The sequence below is a fragment of the Schistocerca serialis genome, chromosome 4 (genome assembly GCF_023864345.2).
Source record: "Schistocerca serialis cubense isolate TAMUIC-IGC-003099 chromosome 4, iqSchSeri2.2, whole genome shotgun sequence".
Lineage (NCBI taxonomy): Eukaryota > Metazoa > Arthropoda > Insecta > Orthoptera > Acrididae > Schistocerca > Schistocerca serialis.
Window position 1 is genome coordinate 42,452,043 of NC_064641.1, and position 26,317 is coordinate 42,478,359.

Sequence of the window (26,317 nt, forward strand, 5' to 3'; positions counted from 1 at the left end):
TGGTAAAAGGAGCCAGTTATTAATTTATTCCAGTTGTCGAATATAACCTCTGTCCATACTAAGTCACCGGAACTACCTGTTTCAATGTCGCTTGTGAATTGGAACACACATTACATTATTTTTCCGTAGGTTGTGCTCCTTATTTCTGTTGTAGCGGAGATCATTACAATTATGGCTTTTCCCTCCAAAACCTAGGATGCTGTAAAGACCAGAGCTAAACAATGTAGAACAACAACGTCCGTTACAAGCATAGCATCCTGTATTACTTCGTTTCCTTGTTTCTAACATTTTAAAATTGTACGTCGACTTTACATGGCATGTCAATCATAGATGTTCTTATCTATGTTTATGAACGTACTTTCAGTCCTGTTCTGAACATTGTCCCGCTACACTTTATTAATTAATGTTTCGCCGCGAGAGATATCGGATTTTAGAGAGTAAATTAATATGGAGTATGTCGTTCTTCTTTTCAAACATTCACATACCCATTTCTTCTTTCCTTATTGTTTTTTGGGCATGCAGTTGTAGTAATTAAAGTAGGCACAAATGCAGCGATCAAAAAGAAACGATTAGCATACATTCGCATTCTGTTTACAGTGTTCCTTTCTTGTTGCTCCCATGGCGATGGACTGTTTCTATCGCAATCAGTAAGCGTGAAAGGAAGCTACCGTACAAACAGAGGGATCTATATTTATGCTTGGCAAAACTAATTACATACTGACATAATCGTCGGAATTGCTTTCGTTTCCCAAAAGACATAAATATTTCGATTTCGGAAAAGAAGCTCTGTATTTCGCCAAGCTGTCGAAGAAGAAGGTCCCTTACGTACTGGTTGTATCGAGTAAGATGTGGAGAAAGCGGTTTGAAAGCGGACAGAAGGAGTACGAGGAAGGGCGTCCCTTACCTGCGGGATCGCTATCTGGCGAAGGCGCAAATGTAACAAATGTCCGGCGTGGCAAATGTCCGGTGTGGCAAATGTCCGGCATTTCTCAGGTCTCTTGCAGGCGCCTGCCAATCACGGTTTAGTTAGGTCCCCTCTACTGCTCCTAAGGCGGGGATGTTAATACGGTTGCACTAACTAAGTCCGGAATTGGTATGAACATCGTTCAGCTGAAATCTAAATGTAACTGCTGTGCCAAATAAGGCTTGTAACATTATTGTTACACGTCATTTAGTCCCACCCCTCGGGCTCCCCGGAGTAGGGACTGCTAGGTCAACAGTTTTTTGGCGTTTTTGCTCTCTTTCTAACCCTTGTGAGCCTACTGACGTTGCTGTTCTCAGGGCTGATACCAAGCTGGCTTTATCGATAATACGTGCCTGTTGGTTACAAAGTTCTACGGTGGCAACCGACCACCACGTCCAGACGACATATGAAGTTACATGTTAATTCCTTGAAGAGTAACTAGCGCCCTGGGACCGCGTCTGGGGGCGTTTGCATTTTCGCAAGGCTCTCCCCTTACGGGTTACTTCACGTAACAATATCTCTCCTAGTTTCGTCTGCCCTCAGCATCGTCTCTGCTTCCGCGCCTTGAAGCGCCTGTCCACCTTTCTCACAGCTTCAAGATAACACTACAGTAGCAAGGAATAATCAGTATATTACACTGTTCTGTGGTAGCTATACGAACTGCTAGGACTGCCCTTGCAATAAGACGATCGTGGCGGGCACCTGTGGTGCTAGGAAGTCCAGAACCTCGCTTACTGGTGTGAGAATGATCAGGTGACCACTGATACTAGGATCGTTGCACAACTGACGCAGCACGTCCAACTTGCGTGGCAATTCTCTGAAAGGGTCATCCGCCACTCAAGAGAGCCACAATTTGACCCCTTTCAAACTCGCTCAGTTGGCTGAAGGAAGCACGAGTGCGTGTCGGAAGCAATCTGCTTGCGTCGCACGTTTGCGTCACACTAAGCCTTCTCGCTGTGAGCATTCACCATTAAACGATAGTCACTGATGGCACTCTAGTAGCTATGCCACTGCGCTATCTTTTGGCAGACGACGTTGAAACCAGTACATCTACTATCCCCCACGCGGCATATGGCGTCATTACATAAAAATCGACGTCGTCTTTTCAGGTGCACTAATTTTTTTACGACAGTCTATAACAAAGCGAGGACGATCGATGATCACTTCAGCGCGCAGACGGATGCTAGAATACATGGTAATGATCATGCGCAGGCGGGCTGTGAGCTGTGACGTCACCTCAAATCCTCTCGCCACGCCGCACTGCACTGAAGCTTAGGGCAGGCGGCGCACAGATGTTTAACTCCTGTGCAGCTATGAATATAATCGAGTTTTTCCATGTTTTAGTGTACTACTATTATCATTGTTATTATTATTAAGCTTTATATGGAATGCCGGCCGGGGTGGCCGAGCGGTTCTAGCCGCCACAGTCTCGCGATCGCTACGGTCACAGGTTCGAATCCTGCCTCGGGCATGGATGTGCGTGATGTCTTTAGGTTGGTTAGGTTTAAGAAGTTCTAGGTTCTAGGGGACTGATGACCTCGGAAGTTAAGTCCCATAGTGCTTAGAGCCATTTGAACCTTTATATCGAATACCTATTTCTACGCTCTGTGAATTGCTAGTTAAAGCATCAGAAGAACGTAAACCTGTTTCACGATCTCGGAGGGGAAGAGGCTCACACAGGCTTATACCACATACACCTATAGCACGGAGGAAACGGAGAAATAACTTATAACGTCTTTTTAAACTCTTTAGCTGCATTAACAAGTTTTCTTCTGCTAGTCTTCAAAGTTAAGTTCCAAGTGTTTTCATTTTTTCCGTTTTTGTCTTCTCTCAGTTCGCATATGACCTTTACGTATTTTTCTCGTTGCTAGCTTTCATCCTCAAGAAAGTGCGTGATCTTACGAAACACTTTACAGCAAAGTCCTGACAAAAGGTAACGCCTTATAAGACAGGCAACGTAAATTCGCAGCCTATGCAATATCTTTCATAACCACTTGTTGTCGACAGTCAGAAAAAGAGCCCTGAGTCATTTTCGGGAACATGTTTTAATTTCAGTAACTCAGCGCTGCATCGACAGAGACGGTCCTATAAATCTGCATCTTTTGCCTCAGGTCTTTTATTTCTGTTCCCACGATTTCTAATTATTAGCGTAAGCACGCAATGACGCATTCACGGTAGTGGTTTTTTTTCATGGTTAACGTTTTGTCTTGTAGTAATTTCTTCATTAGTTTGTAATATACCCCTGTTTTTCTGTGAAATATTTTCTACTTCTTTACAGTAGCTTTGTTTTCATGTCTGAATATTTGTCTCATTATTAGCCTCGCTATTACGCCTTAAATCAGCACTGGAGGATGGTAGATGTAGACATGGAACCGTATCACTCTCCAGTTTGCATTTCGAATGAGCAGTCGAAAGTTGTTTTTTTTTTTTTTTTTTTTTTTTAAATCACTTTATAATTTTAAGACGAAGCAGACATGAGCATTTTCAGCTGAAAACCAAATCTGCAAGATTACAAACTTTTATCCATTTACTTTTCGTCTCACCATTTGTAGGACACATAACAAACCATTATTTTTCACTTAAAAACTTACTCTAAAAATTCCTCAATGCACAGATAATATTGACTAACTCCCTGATCAATCATTGATAAAAATTCACATTGCCGTTAAGTATCCTTGTTCTCGCTCGTGAATGCAATTCCAACATAGTACATGATGGCAGTTCCGGGCTACTGAGAGCTGGTCAGTGGATGGGATTCACCTCGTGATTCCTTCTGTTTAAGTGCGAATGCACACTATGCTCCAACTCTTACGGGACTAGGCGAAATGCAGCGAGTAATGAGAACAGTGGGCACGGGGAACTACATCAATAGTGGAATGAAATTTTCACTCTACAGCGGAGTGTGCCCTAATATGAAACTTCCTGGCAGATTAAAACTGTGTGCCGGACCGAGGCTCGAACTCGGGACCTTTGCCTTCCACGGGCAAGTGCTCTACCAACTGAGCTACCCAAGCACGACTCACGCCCCGTCCTCACAGCTTTAATTCCGCCAGTACCTCGTCACCTACCTTCCAAACTTCACAGAAGCTCTCCTGCGAACCTTGCAGAACTAGCACTCCTGGAAGAAAGGATATTGCGGAGACATGGCTTAGCCCCGTCCTGGGGGATGTTTCGAGAACGAAATTTTCATACTACAGCGGACTGTGCGCTGATATGAAACTTCCTGGCAGATTAAAACTGGATGTAGTTTTGCTAACTGCTTTCGACTTCTCTTAACCCCGAGCCACTACTAGCCGAAAATTCCGCACTGCCATCTGTCAATCTGCAGAGCTCGATGAAGGCATCGCGGTCGTTCCTGAGCTCATAAAACGGCCGAATCTGTAGTTGTTTCCAGATCTCTCTCACACAACGGCCTCCCGGAAGCTTGGATTACAGGAGTACGCCACTATCTCAGCCAGTTTTAAACTTCCAGGAAGTTTCATATCAGCGCACACTCCACTGTAGAGTGAAAATTTCATTCTAGAAACATCTCCCGGGCTGTGGCTAACCCATGTCTCCGCAATATCCTTTCTTCCAGGAGTGCTAGTTCTACAAGGTTCGCAGGAGAGTTTCTGTGAAGTTTGGAAGGTAGGAGACGAGGTACTGGCGGAATTAAAGCTGTGAGGACGGAGCGTGAGTTGTGCTTGAATAGCTCAGATGGTAGAGCACTTGCCCGCGAGAGGCAAAGGCCCCGAGTTCGAGTCTCGGTCCGGCACACAGTTTTAATCTGGCAGGAAGTTTTACATCAATACTGTGTGGATAAGATGAGAATTTGGGTCTGACGGTAGGCGTGATTGGGTAGTCCGTGAAGTTCTGATGACCACTGTGTCTGGATGGCGCAGTGGTCAGTACATCTTCATAGTAGACGGGAGACCTGGGCTCGAACACCTGTCCGGCACAAATTTTCAACTTTCCCAGCTGACTTAAATTAGTGCCCAATGGCGGATAATGTCATTAAATCCTTTGTGTCTCGATTCATAGTGGCTGCAGGATCGAAATGGGGTCTGTTCCTTTGGATACGTCAGAAAGAACATTCACCACATTATGAACCACAGTTTTCGCTCAAGTACGTAGCTGTTTTGTGGGTTCTGTACCTCATTCCGTAAAAACCGAACCCTTTTGGGATCACTCCTTTGTCCGACCGTCTGTCTGTCCCTCCGACTGTGAACACCCCTTTTTGTCAGACCCGAATTGAAGTATCGAGTTGAAATATATGTCGAATACTAAGATCTATGAGCCATTGTCGATCTGACATATTTAAGCTAACTCAATGCAGTCAGTGTCGGACGGACTGCCTCAGCGTCTAGGAAAGTCAAAACAACCTTCGATGAAATTATAAGCAAGGGTGGTAACATTAAGAGTGTAATGGGAATTCCGCTGTTACACTACTGGCCACTATAATTGCTACACCACGAAGATGACGTGCTACAGAAGCGAAATTTAACCGACAGCAAGAAGATGCTGTGATGTGTAAATGATTAGCTTTTCAGAGCATTCACACAAGGTTGGCGCCGGTGGCGACACCTACAACGTGCTGATATGAGGAACGTTTCCAACCGATTTCTCATACACAAACAGCAGTTTATCGGCGTTGCCTGGTGAAACGTTGTTGTGATTTCTCGTGTAAGGAGGAGAAATGCGTACCATCACGTTTCAGACTTTGATTAAGGTCGGATTGTAGCCTATCGCGATTGCGGTTTATCGTATAGCGACATTGCTGCTCGCGTTGATCGAGATCTAATGACTGTTAGCAGAATATGGAATCATTGGGTTGAGGAAGGTAAAACGGAACGCCGTGCTGGATCCCAACGGCCTCGTATCACTAGCAGTCGAGGTGACAGGCATCTTATCCGCATGGCTGTAACGGATCGTGCAGCCACTTTCGATCCATGAGTCAACAGATGGGGACGTTTGCAAGACAACAACCATCTGCACGATCAGTTCGACGACGTTTGCAGCAGCATGGACTATCAGCTCTGAGACTGTGGCTGCGATTATCCTTGACGCTGCATCACAGGAGCGCATGCGATGGTGTACTCAACGGCGAACCTGGGTGCAGGAATAACAAAACGTCATTTTTTCGGATGAATCCTGGTTCTGTTTACAGCATCATGATGGTCGCATCCGTGTTTGGCGACATCGCGGTGAACATACCTTGGAAGCGTGTATTCGTCATCGCCATACTGGCGTATCCCCCGGCGTGATGGTATGGGGTGTCATTGGTTACACGTCTCGGTCATCTCTTGTTCGCATTGATGGCACTCTGAACAGTGGACGTTACATTTCAGATGTGTTACGACCCGTGGCTCTACCCTTCATTCGATCCCTGCGAATCCCTACATTTCAGCAGGATAATGCACGACCGCATGTTGTAGGTCCTGTATGGGCCTTTCTGGATACAGAAAATGTTCGACTGCTGCCCTGGTCAGCACATTCTCCAGATCTCTCACCAACTGAAGACGTCTGGTCAAAGGTGGCCGAGCAACTGGCTCTTCACAAGACGCCAGTCACTACTCTTGATGAACTGTGGTACCGTGTTGAAGCTGTATGGGCAGCTGTACCTGTACACGCTATCCATGCTCTGTTTGAATCAATGCCCAGGCGTATCAAGGCCGTTATTACGGCCAGAGGTGCTTGTTCTGGGTACTGGTTTCTCAGGATCTATGCACGCAAATTGCGTGAAAATGTAATCACATGTCAGTCCTAGTATAATACATGTGTCCAATGAATGCCCGTTTATCATCAGCATTTCTTCTTGGTGTAGCAATTTTAATGGCCAGTAGTGTAAATGGAAAGGAGTGAGAGAGCGGACAGATGAAAAGCATACATTGAAGGCCACTATGAGGAGAAGAGTTGTCCAGTAAGGTGATAGAAGAAGAAATAGGACTCAGTATGGAGGAGTTAGGGAATCCAGTATTAGAATCTGAGCATTGGAAGGCTGAAGATCGAATAACGTAGAAGGGACAGATAACGTTCCATTAGAGTTTTTAAAATCATTGAGGGAAGTGGCAACAAAACTGCTGTTCACGTTGGTGTGTAGAAAGTATGAGTCTGATTTCCGGGAAAATATCGTCCACACAATTCCCAACATTGCAAGAGCCGAAAAGTGCGAGAATTATAATAAAATCAGCTCAACAGCTCATGCTTCCAAGTTTCTGACAAGAATAATATTAGGATAATGGAAAAGAAAATTTAGAATATGTTACATGGCGATCAGCTTGGCTTTTAGGAAGGTAAATGCACCAGAGCAGCAATGCCGACGCTGCGGTTGATAATGGAAGCAAGACTAAAGAAAACTCGAGATACGTTCATACGATTTCTCGACCCGGAAAATGCGTACCACAACTTCAACTATTAAGATATTTGAAATTCTGAGAAAAACAGGGATAAGCTATAGGCATAGGCGGGTAATATACAATATGTATAAGAGCCAAGAGGCAAGAGTAAAAGACCGAGAACGAAGTGCTCGGATTAAAAAGGGTGTGAGATAGGGATGTAGTTTTTCGCTCCTACTGTTCAATCTATACAGAGAATAAGCAATTGCGGATATTAAAGGAAGGTTCAAGAATGGAATTAAAATTCAAGGAGAAAGGATATCAATGATAAGATACTCTGATGACATCGCTATCCACAGTGAAAGTGAAGAAGAATTACTGAATCTGCTGAATGGAATGAACAGTCTTATGGGTACAGAATATGAACTGAGAGTACATCGATGAAAGATGAAAGTAATGAGAACAGCGAGAAACTTAAGATCAGGATTGTTGGGCACGAAGTAAATGAAGTTAAGGAACGTTGCTACCTAGGCAGAATAATAACCCAAGATGGAGGGAGAAAGCACTTCAAAAGGAGACTAGCACTGGCAAAGAGGACATTCCTGACCAAGAAGTGTCTACTAGTATCAGACACATCCTTAATTTGGGGAAGAAGTTTGTGCTAATGTCAAACATAGAGGGTGGATTCAAAAAATGGTTCAAATGGCTCTGAGCACTATGGCACTCAACATCTGTGGTCATAAGTCCCCTAGAACTTAGAACTACTTAAACCTAACTAACCTAAGGACATCACACACACCCATGCCCGAGGCAGGATTCGAACCTGCGACCGTAGCAGTCGCGCGGTTCCTGACTGAGCGACTAGAACCGCTAGACCACCGCGGCCGGCCATAGAGGGTGGACTGCTACGGTAAGAAAAGGGGTTCTCCTCATAATCGCGAGAAAAGGAGTAGATGGAAAACACTAACAAGAAGAAGGGACAAGACGGTAGGACATCTGCTAGCACAGAATGGGTTCCATGGTACTAGAGGGAGCTATAAAGGGCAAACAGTATAGAGGAAGACAGAGATGGGAATACATCCAGAAAATACACTACTGGCCATGAAAATTGCTACATCAAGAAGAAATGCAAATGATAAACGGGTATTCATTGGACAAATATGTTGTACTAGTACTGACACGTGATTACATTTCCACGCAATTTGAGTGCATAGATCCTGAGAAACTAGTACCCAGAAAAACCACCTCTGGCCGTAATAACGGCCTTCATACGCCTGGGCATTGAGTCAAACAGAGCTTTGATGGCGTGTACAGATACAGCTGCCCATACAGCTTCAGCACGATACCACAGTTCATTAAGAGTAGTGACTGGCGTATTGTGACGAGCCAGTGGCTCAGCCACCATTGACCAGACGTTTTCAATTGGTGAGAGGTCTGGAGAATGTGCTGGCCAGGGCAGCCGTCGAACATTTTCTATATCCAGAAAGGCCCATACAGGACCTGCAACATGCGGTCGTGCATTATCCTGCTGAAATGTGGGGTTTCGCAGGGATCCAATGAAGGGTATAGCCACGGCTCGTAACACATCTGAAATGTAACGTCCACTGTTCAAAGTGCCGCCATTGCGAACAAGAGGTGACCGAGACGTGTAACCAATGGCACCCCATACCATCACGCTGGGTGATACGCCATTATGGCGATGACGAATACACGCTTCCAATGTGCGTTCACCGCGATGTCGCCAAACACGGATGCGACCATCATGATGCTTCAAACAGAACCTGGATTCATCCGAAAAAGTGACGTTTTGCCATTCATGCACCCAGGTTCGTCGTTGCGTACACCATCGCAGGTGCTCCTATCTGTGATGCAGCGTCAAGGGTAACTGCAGCCATGGTCTCCGAGCTGATAAGCCATGCTGCTCCAAACGTCGTCGAACTGTTCGTGCAGATGGTTGTTGTCTTGCAAACGTCCCCATCTGCTGACTCAGGGATCGAGATGTGGCTGCACTATCCATTACATCCATGTGGATAAGATGCCTGTCATCTGGACTGCTAGTGATACGAGGCCGTTGGGATCCAGCACGGAATTCCGTATTACACTCCTGAACCCACCGATTCCATATTCTGCTAACAGTCATTGGATCTCGACCAACGCGAGCATCAATGTCGCGATACGATAAACTGCAATCGCGATAGGCTACAATCCGACCTTTATCAAAGTCGGAAACGTGGTGGTACGCATGTCTCCTCCTTACACGAGGCATACCAACGACGTTTCACCAGGCAACGCCGGTCAACTGCTGTTTGTGTATGAGAAATCGGTTGGAAACGTTCCTCATGTCCGCACGTTGTAGGTGTCGCCACCGGCGCCAACCTTGTGTGAATGCTCTGAAAAGCTAAACGTTTGCATATCACAGCATCTTCTTCCTGTCGGTTAAATTTCGCGTCTGTAGCACGTCATCTTCGTGGTGTATAAATTTTAATAGCCAGTAGTGTAATTGAGGACCTATGTTGCAAGTGCTACTCTGAGAAGAAGAGGTTTGCACAGGAGAGGAATTTGTGGCGGACCGCATCAACCCAGTCAGAAGCTTTTGACTCAAAAAAAAGTCATTGCAGTCAAAATACACTGCTGTTTATGTCGCATACGCCGATATTCGCAAACTCGCTTTCCAAAACCTATTAGGTACTTATTGTTGACCCAGAATCATGAAATCTGACAAGAAGCTAGTTTCCACAGAACAAGTAAAGGTAAAAAATCCGAAAACCCTTAATTTGTAATTATAGAAGAATTTTTTTCATTTGTTGCCCTCTGTCTCTTTGTCCACCTGTTGAGACCCCTTTGTCTCAGAAATGGGTCGAGATATAAAGTCGAAATTTATGTCAAACACTAAAGTCTACAGTCCCTTTGCGGTGCAAATAATAAAAGCTGCTTAGTAAATGCAGTCAAAAAAATGTGGCCATACATTTCACATATTTTTATACTCGCAAACTCACTCATCAAAACCTAGAGATGAGCTGTTTAAAATCATATCGGCCGTGTGGTCTATAACGAACAAAATGAGATTCTTAAAAAATTTTAAAAATTTAAAAAAGTACCGCAGTCATACCAGGGAATTTTTGGTCTTCCTTTCAACCTAGCCTTCACCTCTCAACGACGTAAGGAGTCGCCAGAAACAACACGTTGAAACATTAGTTTAAAAACCTTCATATAAACCCGTGTTGGCGTCTGGTGGTCGGTATTTGATAAATGTATGTAAAACGTATTTTGATATGGAAATGCTTGAATCGCAGCGCAGGGCAACACTATTAATAAATTTTGAACGAAAGTATGTGAAGCTCAAGCTACACGATGTGAAATCCAGGCCAGCCAGTACATCAAACAATTCGCCAACGACAGAATAGTCCGATTTCAATTAACTCTACATATGCTACTCGACTGCAAAACAAAATGTCGCCCCTGAATATTTTTGATCTTTATCTTAATCTTGTAAACAATCATTACACCAGAAAGTGAACGTATAAATTAACGCATCTGACTTTATTATAAACTGCCTGAAAACTTACAAGACATCAGTTTTCTGAAATATTTTGCTCAATGAAGTCTCTGAACTCATATTTTCACAAATACATTCCGACAATAGCTGTACCTCACAGTAGACATGAATTCTGATAATTAAATTTGTTGGCCTACCTATGCGCACGGAACGATCGTCTGTTCTACAACCTGCTACTATTAGGAATATTTATCTGACTGTCGAAAACCAAATTTCAATTGCCGTATTTGCGATTTACTTTCGTAAAAAATGTACCTGCAGCACACAACTCGCGATGTGCAATGCGAGTATACAGAGCACATTCATAAAGGTAAAGCACGAAAATTGAGTAACTAGACTTAACGGCTGATAAATGAGAACAAAGACTCCAAGTATAACTACGCTTCATTGACAACAATACACTCTTTCATAAAGTTCTCATAACTAGAAAAGCTAGAAAAAATATTTTGCCACGTGGAGGGCCTATTCAGGTATATGTGGATGGTTACAGACAGTCGCAAGTAAAGTCATCCAAAGATCAAAACAGGTTACAAAACGATTTAGAAAAGATATCTGTATGGTGCGAAAATCGACAGTTGGCCATAAATAATGAAAAGTGTGAGGTCATCTACATGAGTACTAAAAGGAATCCCTTAAACTTCGGTTGAACGATAAATTAATCAAATATAAAGGCCGCAACTTCAACGAAATACCTAGGAATGACAAATACGAGCAACTTAAGTCGGAAAGAACGCATAGAAAATGCTGTGGGGAGGCAAACCAAAGACTGCGTTTTATTGGCAGAACACTTAGAAAATATAACAGATCTACTAAAGAGACCGCCTACAGTACGCTTGTCCGTCCTCTTTTGGAATACTGCTACGAGGGCTGTGATCCTTGCCAGCTAAGATTAACGGAGTATATCGAGAAAGTTCAGAGAAGAGCAGCACGTTTTGTATTATCGCGAAATAGGTGTGAGAGTGTCACTGACATGATACATGTTGTGGGTGGCCATCATTAAAAGAAAGGCGTTTTTCTTTGCGATGTAATCTTCTCACGAAATTTCAGTCACCACCTTTCTCCTCCTTATGCGAAAATATTTTGTTGACGCCATCCTAGAAAGGCAGAAACGACCATCATAATAAAATAAGAGAAATCAGAGCTCGCACGGAAAGATATACGTGTTCGTTTTTTCCGCGAGCTGTTCGAGATTGGACTAATAGAGAATTATTGTGAAGGTGGTGCGACGTACCCTCTGACAGGCACTTAAGTGTGATTCACGGTGTATCCATGGAGACGTAGATGTAGAAATCGCTCCTGGCAAATTCCGGGATGGTTCCTATGAAAGGGTATGGCGGATTTCCTTCCCCATCCCTGACACCATCCGAGCTTGTGCCCCGTCCCTAATGATCTCGATGTTGACAAGACGTTAAACTCAGTCTCCTTTTCTTTTTCTCTGCTTATATCCCGTTCTTTTCTAACAGCTACTGTCACTGTGATTTCAGTCCTCCCCTCTTACTTTATTCATTTAGCTTCTCGTTACATTAAACATGGCTCCAGATGTATTAAGCTAATTTACATCATCCTAAATACACTTTATTATTACAATTACAATTATAAGTATTATAATTAGTGTCAGTTACTATTATTATTATTATTAGAAAGTTTTGTAATTTTTTTTTTACCTGTCTGTGGGCTTCACCTTTGACGCCGCCAACCCGCAACGCATATGTACTTAGCGGGTTATCGTCAGCTCGACCCCTGCGTTCATGTTGGTTTCCACAGTATCTGGCTCAGTCTCTAGAGCAGTGGTTCCAACCCCTCTTAGACCATTACCCCTGAGTGCTGTCAGACATTAGCTAGTACCACCACCCTGCCCCCCACCCCAACCACCACCACCACCATCTGTTGCCCCCCCCCCCCTCCCTCACATTATCAACAACTTTAGCACCTAACTAAACTGTAGAATCAAAGACTTTCCTTGGAAAACTTTTATTTTTAAGATGATGAAAGATGAATGACATTTAGTTTGTGTGTGTGGTAAGAGGGCGGGGCGGGGGGGGGGGGGGGGGGGGTAGGTGCGTGGTGCAACGCAGGTGCTACCCACAACCTCTTCTCAGGTAAGAAGGCTAACTATCCACAATGAGGGTAGACACTTGCTACAAGATATACTTCCCTGCAGTACTCCCCCCTATTGCAGCACTTGTTTGTGATTCTCACTGCAACCCCAATCAAACAAGTTCAGATGTGTACACTATATTTACTGTTTTTGAATCACTTGATTGGACGACTTCAGGCTTTTAATGCCTTGTATCTAACAAGTGTAATAACAATACTGTGTACAGCCTTATGTTGTTACTGCTGTGCCGTACTGACTGTTTCGAAGCGAGTAATGAAGCGTTTCTGAACGACTGCAGGTACTACCTGCAACTTGGAGAAGACATTTTCTTAAGATATTTAGTATTTATTGCGTATGTGTCTTACTTTCATCATCAACAATGTACGGGACGAAGCACAGCATATGTGTGTAGTGGGTGGACTAAGTGAGGAACCTATAACGTCCACCGGATTAATGTTTCTAAATGAGAAAAAGTAATGGCTCTGAGCACTATGGGACTTAACAGCTATGGTCATCAGTCCCCTAGAACTTGTTGTTGTTGTTGTGGTCTTCAGTCCTGAGACTGGTTTGATGCAGCTCTCCATGCTACTCTATCCTGTGCAAGCTTCTTCATCTCCCAGTACCTACTGCAACCTACATCCTTCTCAATCTGCTTAGTGTATTCATCTCTTGGTCTCCCTCTACGATTTTTACCCTCCACGCTGCCCTCCAATACTAAATTGGTGATCCCTTGATGCCTCAGAACATGTGCTACCAACCGATCCCTTCTTCTGGTCAAGTTGTGCCACAAACTTCTCTTCTCCCCAATCCTATTCAATACTTCCTCATTAGTTATGTGATCTACCCATCTAATCTTCAGCATTCTTCTGTAGCACCACATTTCAAAAGCTTCTATTCTCTTCTTGTCCAAACTATTTACCGTCCATGTTTCACTTCCATACATGGCTACACTCCATACAAATACTTTCAGAAATAACTTCCTGACACTTAAATCTATACTCGATGTTAACAAATTTCTCTTCTTCAGAAACGCTTTCGTTGCCATTGCCAGTCTACATTTTATATCCTCTCTACTTCGTCCATCATCAGTTATTTTGCTCCCCAAATAGCAAAACTCCTTTACTACTTTAAGTGTCTCATTTCCTAATCTAATCCCCTCAGCATCGACCGATTTAATTTGACTACATTCCGTTATCCTCGTTTTGCTTTTGTTGATGTTCATCTTATATCCTCCTTTCAAGACACTGTCCATTCCGTTCAACTGCTCTTCCAGGTCCTTTGCTGTCTCTGACAGAATTACAATGTCATCGGCGAACCTCAAAGTTTTTATTTCTTCTCCATGGATTTTAATACCTACTCCAAATTTTTCTTTTGTTTCCTTTACTGCTTGCTCAATATAGAGATTGAATAACATCGGGGAGAGGCTACAACCCTGTCTTACTCCCTTCCCAACCACTGCTTCCCTTTCATGTCCCTCAACTCTTATAACTGCCATCTGGTTTCTGTACAAGTTGTAAATAGCCTTTCGCTCCCTGTATTTTACCCCTGCCACCTTTAGAATTTGAAAGAGAGTATTCCAGTCAACATTATCAGAACTTAGAACTACTTAAACCTAACTAACCTAAGGACATCACACAACACCCAGTCATCACGAGGCAGAGAAAATCCCTGGCCCCGCCGGGAAAAAATAATCATCGATAACTTATACAATCAATATTACAGGTTTAAAATTTATGATAATAGTAATAACCTTTTGAAAATAATTTAGTTTCGTGACTGAAACAGGAACGAATCGTTTGGGTTTTATTCCTGAGAATATTTCATTTCACCACTCAGAGGACTAATTACCTCCAGGTTGAGTTGCCGGTTAACCAGCGAGATGGCACAGAAAATAGTAACAGGGATCGCTCCAGACGTGCATCTATTGTTGCATCCGCTGCAACTTCGATAGCCAACAGGAAAATTGTAACCACCCACCCCGAAAATATATCTGCCCGCTCGGGGCCGACTAGAAGCAATTCCATCTTTGCCAGCCAGCGACTGACGTACCACAAGTCTGTGCTCTGTTTCGAGGAAGGACTTTTTATTAGTCAAGAGAATGTTATCTACACTCTTAAGAATCTTTTTTCTTTTTGTTGAAGCACAGTTGTTTGTTAAGAACTTCTCCTTCATATCATTGAGAAGAGTTTCTGTAGAACGTTTATTTTCTTTTGTTGTACTGCACAAGAAACAACAGATTGACAGTGTTCAACATTTGTTCGTTCTCTAAACTAAATTTAATTACATCTACTTGCGATCTTGTGGAGGTATTCCGCTAAGGAATACTTCACTTTGTTTGTGTTTTGCTGGTCAGGGCCATAATCTGGTCAGGCACAGTAAGTAATAAACAAAATACTATTTGTAGTGATAATTAAACATTATACCTACGCCCAGAACAGATTATAAGTGTAATACTATATCTACATCTACAGATTACTCTGCAATTCACAATTAAGTGCCTGACAAGTAGTTTCTCTACCATTCAACTCCCAAACAACCCGCAGGAAAAACGAATACTTAAATCTTTCCCTGTGCACTTTGATTTCTCCTATTTTATCATGATGATCATTTCTCACGATGTGGCTCGACGCCAAAAATTATTTTCACACTCTGAGGAGAAAGTTGGTGATTGAAATTTCATTAGAAGGTCCCGCAACAGCGAAAAACGCCTTCGTTTTAGTGGTTGCCATCCTCATCCGTGAATCATATCTGTGTCACTCTCTCCACTACTTCTTAATAACATGAAACGAGGTGCCCTTCTTCTAACTTTTTCGATGTCAGCCGTCAATCGTATCTGATGCGAATCCCACACAGCCCAGCAATACTCCGCAAGACGGCGGACAAGCGTAGTGTAAGCAGTCTCTTTAGTAGACCTATTACATGAAGGGCTTATTTCTATAGTGGTACAGGTCCATTACCTCCACTTTTCTGTCTATAATTCTTCTGAAATTAATGAGCCAAACAAACAGAAAGAAAGGTTCATCTCTAGCAAGAAGCCATATGCTTCAATATTTCTGGTATCTCAATTGCAGATTTTTCAGCGCTCATTTAACTTTAGGACTCTGTATCTCAATATGGACAAAAATGGACTTGTACCACTATTGAAATAAGCCCTTCACATTTGCTAAGTGTTCTGCCAATAAATCGTCATCTTTGCTTTATTTTCCCTGCAACATTATCTACGTGATCATTCCAGTTTAAGTTATTCGTAATTGTAATCCTTAGGCATTTAATTGAATTGAAAGCCTTTAGATTTGTGCGACTCATTGCGTAACAGCAATTTAGCGGATTTGTTCTAGTACCCATATGGATAACCATACACTTCTCATTAGAGTCAGTTGCCACTTTCGCATCTACATGTCTTGTCTAAATCATTTTTGAATTCGTTTTCATCATCTGATGACTTTACAAGGTGTTGAATGACGGCATAATCTGCAAATCACCTAAGAGGGCTGCTCAGATGTCTCCTAGATCGTTTATGTAGATCTGGAGCAGCAGAGGGCCTACAACCCTTCTTTGCGGAACGCCAGACATTACTTCAGTTTTACGCGATCACTTTCCATCAGTTATTACGACTGTGACTTTTCTGACAGGAGATCACGAATCCAGCCACACTGCTGAGATGATACTCCGTAATCACGCAATTTCATTAGAAGTAGCTTGTGAGGAACGGTGATAAAGCCATCTGGAAATTTAAAAATATGAAATCAATTTGACAACCCCTGTCGATAGCACTCATTACTTCGCGAGAATAAAGAGATAGTTTTGTTTCACAAGAACCGAATCCGTGTAGTCTGTTTCTCAGTAGTTCGTATTCTTCGAAGTAATTCGTAATGTTGGAACACAGTATATGTTCCAAAATCCAGCTGCAAAATGACGGTTAATAATATGGGTCTGTAATCCAACGAATTACTCCTTTTTCCCTCCGTGGATAGTGGTGTGATTTGTGCAACTTTCCAGTCATTGGGTACGGATCTTTCTACAAGCGAGCAGCCTTATACAACTGCTGTGTATGGGGCTACTGTATCAGCATTCTCTGAAAGGAATCGTGCCGGCCGCGGTGGCCGTGCGGTTCTGGCGCTGCAGTCCGGAACCGTGGGACCGCTACGGTCGCAGGTTCGAATCCTGCCTCGGGCATGGGTGTGTGTGATGTCCCTAGGTTAGTTAGGTTTAAGTAGTTCTAAGTTCTAGGGGACTTATGACCTAAGATGTTGAGTCCCATAGTGCTGAGCCATTTGAACCATTTTTTCTGAAAGGAATCTGACTAGTATACTGTCTGGACCGGAGGCCTTGCCTTTATTAAGTTTTTCAAGTTGCTTCGTTACACCGAGGATATCTTCTTCTAAGTTCCTCGTGATGGCAATTGTTCTTGATTTGAATTATGGAAGCTGCGCGGGATTAGCAGTTAAGTCCCATAAGATTTCACACACACATTTGAACACGAATATGGAAGCCTACTAATATGTGATTTCGTTTGCTTCGCTGTGTTTGATTTTTTGTTTACAGTGACTGAAAATTGTATAAACAAGTTAACATCGTACAGTGCCACTGAATTAGAGTACATCCTTAATTTGCAATTGATGATTGAAATTCAAAATAGAAAACACAGGCCGAAATTGAGCCAGATCGGAAATCACGCTGAGATTCGCACATGCTGACTCGTCAGAAAGGGATAATGCATTGATGGCAAATGTCACTTTGTTTGTGAGTGACAGGAAAGCGCTGAGAGAGCTCGTGTGCGCCACGTTGGCCCTGCGCATTGATCGGCCCCAAAGCCGTCCCATTTGACTGACACCCTGGACAGGTAGTCAGTCAGCTGCACCCATCTTAGTCAAGTCAGGTCGCGCAACAGCTTAAAGGGAGCGAATGAAGCAACGCCAGCAGACACCTCAGGTTGCAGAATGGATTTTTTGGTTTAACATGTCCGTACATAGTGATTCATTCATCCCGAGAAGACTAATGTAACTGCGCAAATCAAAATATTATAGAAACGGGTTTATATAGACACTAGTAAACAACGGCTGCTAGCTGCACTGGTGCAAGACGAAGGGACTTAACGGATAAAATTGTTGATGGTGATGAACAGGTTCATTACAGCAGGATGTGGCTGGGTTGCAGGTGTTTGGGTAGTGATTTTTAACTTCTTTTCTGCTACTCATTTCGGAGTGAGTGATGTGGCAAAGAAAGTGGTTGTTCAACTTTGCTACTGTAAAACACATCTTCTCTACTGAACAACTGCTCATTGCTCTTGAGGTATGCATTTTAGAGCCCATGTTTCCTGGGCAGTTTATTTTATTTGGGTCCAAAAGGCTTGCAGTAGAAGAGATGTTTTTCACAGTATCGAGGATGAAGAAGTGTTCATACTTCTGACGGTATGCATTTTAAAGACCGCGTTAACCAGCCACCTTTTTGCAGGGATGCATCTGAAAGTTGTCGGCGGAGTTCTGGTTCACACTACATGCATTGCGGGTGCGCATCACTTTGTCACGGTGTGTACCTGACGATTAAGTCATCAGAACTTCAAAATCGATCCTAACAAATGAACATCATTAAATGTAGCTGTTTGGGATTAACTTCCAAATAAAGAGAATCAACGGTAATTTTACGCAACAGTGGTATATCAACTAACGTCCCAATCTCTGCATCTCTAGGCCCAAGTTCATAGTGGTTGTCCATCTAGAAAAAGCGTTAGACAATGTAAAATGGTACAGTGTAATCTTAGGGTAATATACAATAATTACAAGAACTTTAACTTCATCTACCTCGCGGTCACGAAGTTTGATGTTCAGTTTATAACCAGTCGCATTTCTTCTACTTCTCATCACTATTGTCTTTCTTTGGATTACTCTCAATCCACAATGTCCTCATTAGACTCTTCAACAGCTACTACAATTCTTTCTCACTTTCACTGAGGATGGTAATGCCATCAGAGACTGTTATCGTTGATATCCTTTCACCCTGAATTCTAATCCCACTTTTGAACCTATCCTTTATTTCACACATTACTTCCTCGGTGTGTAGACTGTACAGTAGGTACTCACAACTGCATCCCTGCCTTATGCCCTTTTTAACCTGGGCACTTCACTTTCGGTTTTCCATTTATAAAAGTGAAGTGCTCAGGTTAAATTGGGCATAAGGCAGGGATGCAGTCGTGAGTACCTACTGTACAGTCTACACACCGAAGAAGTAACGTGAGGAATAAAGGTTAGGTTCAAGAGTGGGATTAGAATTCAGGGTGAAAGGGTATCAATGATAGAGAGTCTCTGATGATATTACTATCCTCAATGAATGTGAGAAAGAATTGCAGGAGCTGTTGAATAGTCTAATGAGGATATTGTGGATTGAGAGTAATCCAAAGAAAGACAAAAGTAATGAGAAGTAACAGAAATGCGACTGGTTATAAACTGAACATCAAACTTCTTGACCACGAGGTAGATGAAGTTACGGAATTATTCTACCTTCGTAACAAAATATCACATGATGGGCGAAGCAAGGAGGGTATAACAAGCGGATTACCACAGGCAAAGAGGACATTCCTAGCCAAAAGAAATCTGCTAGTATCGAACATAGCCCTAGAACTGAGGAAGATTATTCTAAAAGAGTACATCTGGAGCACAGAACTGTATGGTGGGGAACCACGGACTGTGAGATAATCGCAAAAGAAGAGAGTCGAAGCTTGTGATGTGTGCTTCAACGGAAGCATGTTGAAAATTAGGTCGAGTGGTAAGCTAAGGAATTAGGAAGTCCTCTACAAAATCAGCGAAGAAAGTAACACTGAGAGTAAGATGATGAGGATGGTAGGACATTTCCATGGTTCTGTAGAGGGTAAAAACTGTGCGCGAAGACGGAATTGGGACATATCCAACAAATAATTGAGGGCGTTGAGTGTAAGTGCTACTCGGCGAAGAAACGTTTGGCACTGGAAAGCAAGTCGTTGTCGGCTGCAAGAAACCAGTCAGAAGACTGATGTCACCCACGAAAAAGTATAGAGTCAAAAAATGCCGAGCTGCATGCTTCGTTGCGGTTTTGCATCGTCAGTGTGAGAGAGTTACAGAAATGCTCAAGCAACTGCGGTGGGAGATGCCACCAGATACACCAGATAAGCGCTGGCTGTGCTTTATGGAGGCCTCTACCCTCAGAATTCTAAGAGCCTGTTTTCCAAAACGAGTTAGGAATATTATTTCATAGCTCTAAAACAAAACAGCGGAGAAGAAATGCATTTAAAATTTAGTATTTTCTTATGCATCACCCAGTGGACCGCCGACCGACCGACCGGCGTGTCATCCTCTGACGGCACACATCACTGGTTCCGGATATGGAGGGGTATTTGGTCAACACAGTGCTCTCCCCGCCATTGTCGGCTTCGTGACCAAACTGACACTTCTCAATCAAGTAGCTCCTCCATTAGCCTTGTGAGGACTGAGTGCACTCCACTCGCCAACATCGCTCGGCAGATCTGGACGGTCACCCATCCTCTACTTAAACACCAATACTCTGTAAACCACAGGTATTCATGGGAGATAAAGTGAAATGAGAGCTTACATGGGTCATGAACGCTCCACAACACATTCATAGCTTGTTGTTCGTAAATCTTGTTCCCTTGTATCTGACGAGATACGGAGTTGTTGCAACAATTACAATAGCTGTCGCTTCTGCTTCAAATACATTTCTTCGGGGCAAATGGTCTAGTGTTATGATCATTTTGACAGAGTTCTTCTTCTTATTCTTATTCTTCTTCTTCTTATTATTATTATTATTATCTTTCCTTTCTCAGACCTTAGGTCTGGTTCGGAATGAAAGTGACGCGGACCTTGATCAAGCGTCACTTCCTTTTAACTGTACGGTATATGTTACATTGCGTTTAGGAACTTTCGGGTAATTGAACATGTATCAATAATTACGGATTTCTGAAGTTGTATATATAAGTTTGGATGTAGGTGTATTGCATTGATGTACTGGTGGATATTGCGTGGTATGACTCCTGTAGTTGAAAGTATAATTGGTATAATGTCAACTTTATCCTGATGCCACATGTCCTTGACTTCCTCAGCCAGTTGGATGTATTTTTCAATTTTTTCTCCTGTTTTCTTCTGTATATTTGCTGTATTGGGTATGGATATTTCAATTAGTTGTGTTAATTTCTTCTTTTTATTGGTGAGTATGATGTCAGGTTCGTTATGTGGCGTTGTTTTATCTGTTATAATGGTTCTGTTCCAGTATAATTTGTATTCATCATTCTCCAGTACATTTTGTGGTGTATACTTGTATGTAGGAACGTGTTGTTTTAAAAGTTTATGTTGTAAGGCAAGCTGTTGATGTATTATTTTTGCGACGTTGTCATGTCTTCTGGGGTATTCTGTATTTGCTAGTATTGTACATCCGCTTGTGATGTGATCTACTGTTTCTATTTGTTGTTTGCAAAGTCTGCATTTATCTGTTGTGGTATTGGGATCTTTAATAATATGCTTGCTGTAATATCTGGTGTTTATTGTTTGATCCTGTATTGCAATCATGAATCCTTCCGTCTCACTGTATATATTGCCTCTTCTTAGCCATGTGTTGGATGCGTCTTGATCGATGTGTGGCTGTGTTAGATGATACGGGTGCTTGCCATGTAGTGTTTTCTTTTTCCAATTTACTTTCTTTGTATCTGTTGATGTTATGTGATCTAAAGGGTTGTAGAGGTGGTTATGAAATTGTAGTGGTGTAGCCGATGTATTTATATGGGTGATTGCTTTGTGTATTTTGCTAGTTTCTGCTCGTTCTAGAAAGAATTTTCTTAAATTGTCTACCTGTCCATAATGTAGGTTTTTTATGTCGATAAATCCCCTTCCTCCTTCCTTTCTGCTTAATGTGAATCTTTCTGTTGCTGAATGTATGTGATGTATTCTATATTTGTGGCATTGTGATCGTGTAAGTGTATTGAGTGCTTCTAGGTCTGTGTTACTCCATTTCACTACTCCAAATGAGTAGGTCAATATTGGTATAGCATAGGTATTTATAGCTTTTGTCTTGTTTCTTGCTGTCAATTCTGTTTTCAGTATTTTTGTTAGTCTTTGTCTATATTTTTCTTTTAGCTCTTCCTTAATATTTCTATCATCTATTCCTATTTTTTGTCTGTATCCTAGATATTTATAGGCATCTGTTTTTTCCATCGCTTCTATGCAGTCGCTGTGGTTATCCAATATGTAATCTTCTTGTTTAGTGTGTTTTCCCTTGACTATGCTATTTTTCTTACATTTGTCTGTTCCAAAAGCCATATTTATATCATTGCTAAATACTTCTGTTATCTTTAGTAATTGGTTGAGTTGTTGATTTGTTGCTGCCAGTAGTTTTAGATCATCCATGTATAGCAAATGTGTGATTTTGTGTGGGTATGTTCCAGTAATATTGTAACCATAATTTGTATTATTTAGCATGTTGGATAGTGGGTTCAGAGCAAGGCAGAACCAGAAAGGACTTAATGAATCTCCTTCGTATATTCCACACTTAATCTGTATTGGCTGTGATGTGATATTATTTGAATTTGTTTGGATATTAAGTGTGGTTTTCCAGTTTTTCATTACTATGTTTAGGAACTGTATCAATTTAGGATCTACTTTATATATTTCCAATACTTGTAGTAACCATGAGTGGGGTACACTATCAAAAGCTTTTTGGTAATCGATGTATGCGTAGTGTAGCGACCTTTGTTTAGTTTTAGCTTGATATGTCACCTCTGCATCTATTATCAGTTGCTCTTTACATCCTCGTGCTCCTTTGCAACAGCCTTTTTGTTCTTCATTTATAATTTTGTTCTGTGTTGTATGTGTCACTAGTTTCTGTTTAATGACTGAAGTTAATATTTTGTATATTGTTGGTAGGCATGTTATGGGGCGATATTTAGCTGGGTTCGCTGTGTCTGCTTGATCTTTAGGTTTCAGATAAGTTATTCCATGTGTAAGTGTATCAGGGAATGTGTATGGGTCTGCAATGTAACTGTTAAATAATTTAGTTAGATGTGAATGTGTTGAGGTGAACTTCTTTAACCAGAAATTTGCTATTTTATCATTTCCAGGGGCTTTCCAATTGTGAGTAGAATTAATTGCTTGGGTGACTTCATGTTGCAAAATTGTCACTTCAGGCATTTGTGGTATCATCTTGTATGTGTCTGTTTCTGCTTGTATCCACCGTGCATGCCTGTTATGTTGTACCGGGTTTGACCATATGTTGCTCCAGAAGTGTTCCATGTCTGTTATGTTTGGTGGATTGTTTATTTCAATGTGTGTGTTATCTATTGTCTGGTAAAATTTCTTTTGGTTTGTGTTGAATGTTTGGTTTTGTTTCCTTCTATTTTCACTTTTTTTGTATCTTCTGAGTCGTTTGGCGAATGCTTGTAATTTCTGCTTCTTTTCGTCTAATTGCTCTGTCGCTTCTTGTTGTGAGATTTTACCTAACCTTTTTCGTTTTTTTTTTCGAGATTTCATTTCTTATAAATTGTGTTAGCTGTCCGGTGTCTTTTCTCAGTTTTTCTATTTTGATCTGTAGCCTGTGTTGCCATGCTGGTTTTGTGGGTTTCTTCTGTGTGTTGGTTGGTTCTGATCTCTGCCTAGTGTGTATATTTAGTGTAGTGAGTGCTCCTATATATACCAGTAGTTGTAACTCTTCCATAGTTGTGTTTTCATTTATTTTGTTGTGCATGATTGTGTTGATAGTTTTTATTGTTGTTTCGACTTGTGCGTTATTTGGTGGTCTATGCAAGAATGGTCTAATGTCCGTATTTGTGTCTTTGTATTCTATATATGTTAGCTGAAATTTTTCTTGTATATCTAATATCTGTGTCACTTTGTGTTCTATTTGTGCTTGTTCTGGTGGCTGCCTTAAGATTTCGTTTTCCTCTGATTGTTTAATTGGTGCGTGTTGTTCTTTGTTTGTTTGCTCTGGGATGTTTGAGTCCATTACTGTATTTTCTTCTTCTTCTGATTGCACATTGTTTTGTTCCAGTATTTGTTGTACTTGTTGTTTGATGTTATCTAATTCTGACTGGGGTATCCTGTTATTTTTTATTATTACACGGATCTGATCAGCCAGTCGTTGTTCTGTTAAAAATTTTAATTCTGGGTATCTGGTAATAAATGTTGTGTATACTTGTGATCTGTATCCAGTTGTGTTGGTTCCTAGGTTTGTTGCTTTGTAATAACAGAACATGAGGTGTCGATTAACTTCATCTGACCATCTCATCCTCTGTCTTTGTTTTCCTTCTAGGGTGGTTGCAGGAAGCATATCCTGCAAAACACCTCTATTTGGATTTAAATCATTTTCCAGTTGGCTAGCAGTGTCGTTACCATTGTGGGCGGGCATAGGGTTCAAGCGTCGTCCCCGACCATGACGGCGCTTGTCCGAGGCTTCATTAGTTCTGTCCTGAACCAACTAATCACACTAAAAGGGGGGTTAGCCCTATTAGTGGTTTGTTCTTTTCGTCGCCTTTTACGACTGGCAGAACATCCGGAGGCCTATTCTTTTCCCGGGCCTCCACGGGATTTATTATTATTATTATTATTATTATTATTGTTGTTGTTGTTGTTGTTGTTGTTGCATGAGACGGGCAGCGAGCATACATAAGACCAGTGTTCGTATCATATGCTGCAGACAGGTAAGTCAATAGTCGAAATATTATGAGCAACATGGACTCTTCAGTTCGTTTAGTAATTCGAAGTTTTTTCATGACACCAAAAAGTCGTATATTGGATGTGAACAAGTTAGACGCCCAGCCACGTTCAGTGTGTGGCACAGCAGCTGTAACGCAGCAAAAAGAAACAAAGTGCATTGCCATTGCGCCTTGCAACCAGTTGCACTGAATCAATAGATTTTTTAGAGAATGAGTTCGTAGCCACTGTCAGTATCTTAAAGGAAGTCATTGTCCAGCGTCGGCTGTTCCTTTCATTCTGAAATAAACATTTCGTTTCACTATTACTCAGTTGCTAATTTCGCCCACTTAACAAAACTCTGATGGGCTACAGTGTAGGACATGCACTAACCTAAGCGACTTTGACAAAGGGCACGCTTTTAAGCAGATAGTCGTAACGTTTTGGCGCATCAGCGTAGGATTTGTTGGCCTAAAGAAACGTCGACGCCTTGGGACGCGTATCTCGGATATCGTGAAGGTGGTCGGCTGTTCGCCATCTACTGTCGTGAGCATCTGAGGAAAGTGATTGAAGGACGATGACACCACAGCTGGTCGGCAAGTTGCTGGATGTCTGCACTTTATCCCAGAACATATAGACTTGAAGTGTACTCCGTCTGTAAAGCTGTAAAGGCAGCGACCTGTGGCAGACCTGAAGACGGAGTACGGTGCTGGTGCAGGCACAAGTGTTCCCAAGCACACTGCTCAGTGCACACACTGTTGAACATGGTGCTCCATAGCAGGCAATCCTCCTGAGTTACAGTGTTGCCCCAACGACATCGTCAATTACGACTGCTGTTGGCACGGAGTAATCGATATTGGGCCGGAGACCAATGGAAACGTGTCGCCTAGTCGGAGAATCATGTTCCTTGTTATGCTAGGTCGGTGGTCGTGCCCAGATATGCCGTCGTCCGGGCGAAAAACCCCGTAGGGGCGGGGGGGAGGGGGGGGGGGCAGTAGTAAGCTACTGGGGGAATTTACGTAGGGTTCCACGGGACCTGTGCTGGTAATCGAAGGAACCATGACAGCTGTAGGCTACGGGAACTTCATTGCCGGCCATCTGCATCCCTTCATGGTTGATATCTTCCCCAACGGCATTAGCTTCTTCCAGCAGGGCATCTGTCCATCTCACAAGGGCAGAAACGTGCTACAGTGATCTGCGGAGCGTGATGGTGAACTCACGTTGATTTGTTTGCTCCCAGATCTGTTCCAGATTCAACGCATCTGGGACACTATTGGACGCCAGCTCCGCACGCACAAATTACTAGCTCATGATTACGGAACTTACGAGACCCCTGTATAGACATCTGATGCCACATACGAGGTGCGTTCGATAAATAAGTAATGCAACACTTTTATTCTGGATCTGTTTCTGTTGAAAAAATTCGGGATTTGTTGTTGGACATTGTGGATTATTCCCGCGTAGGCCCTATAGTTTCGTGAAGTTCCGATAGGTGGCGGCGCTATACGAGTACATAGCCTTCAAAGTGGTAACCGTAAGGAGGGTGTTCCGAGCAGGGAGCTGTCGATTAGATTCGGCAGAAAACCAGAGCATCGCAGATATTCGTAGGTGCTTGTAGAATGTCTATGGGAACCTGGCAGTGAACAAAAGCACGGTAAGTCGCTGGGCGAGGCGTCTGTCATCATCGCAACAAGGTCACGCAAACCTGTCCAATCTCCTGCG

At 42.4% G+C, this 26,317-nt stretch overlaps 1 protein-coding gene and 1 non-coding gene across 2 annotated transcripts in view; one reads left to right on the forward strand and one right to left on the reverse strand.

The window, feature by feature from the left end:
- Window positions 1-26,317, forward strand: part of LOC126474214 (gastrin/cholecystokinin type B receptor-like) — a 374,680-nt gene that overhangs the window by 263,968 nt on the left and 84,395 nt on the right. The window lies entirely within an intron of this gene.
- On the reverse strand, window positions 3,905-3,979 carry Trnap-ugg (transfer RNA proline (anticodon UGG)). Its single transcript has one exon. It is a non-coding gene; the product is annotated as a tRNA-Pro (tRNA).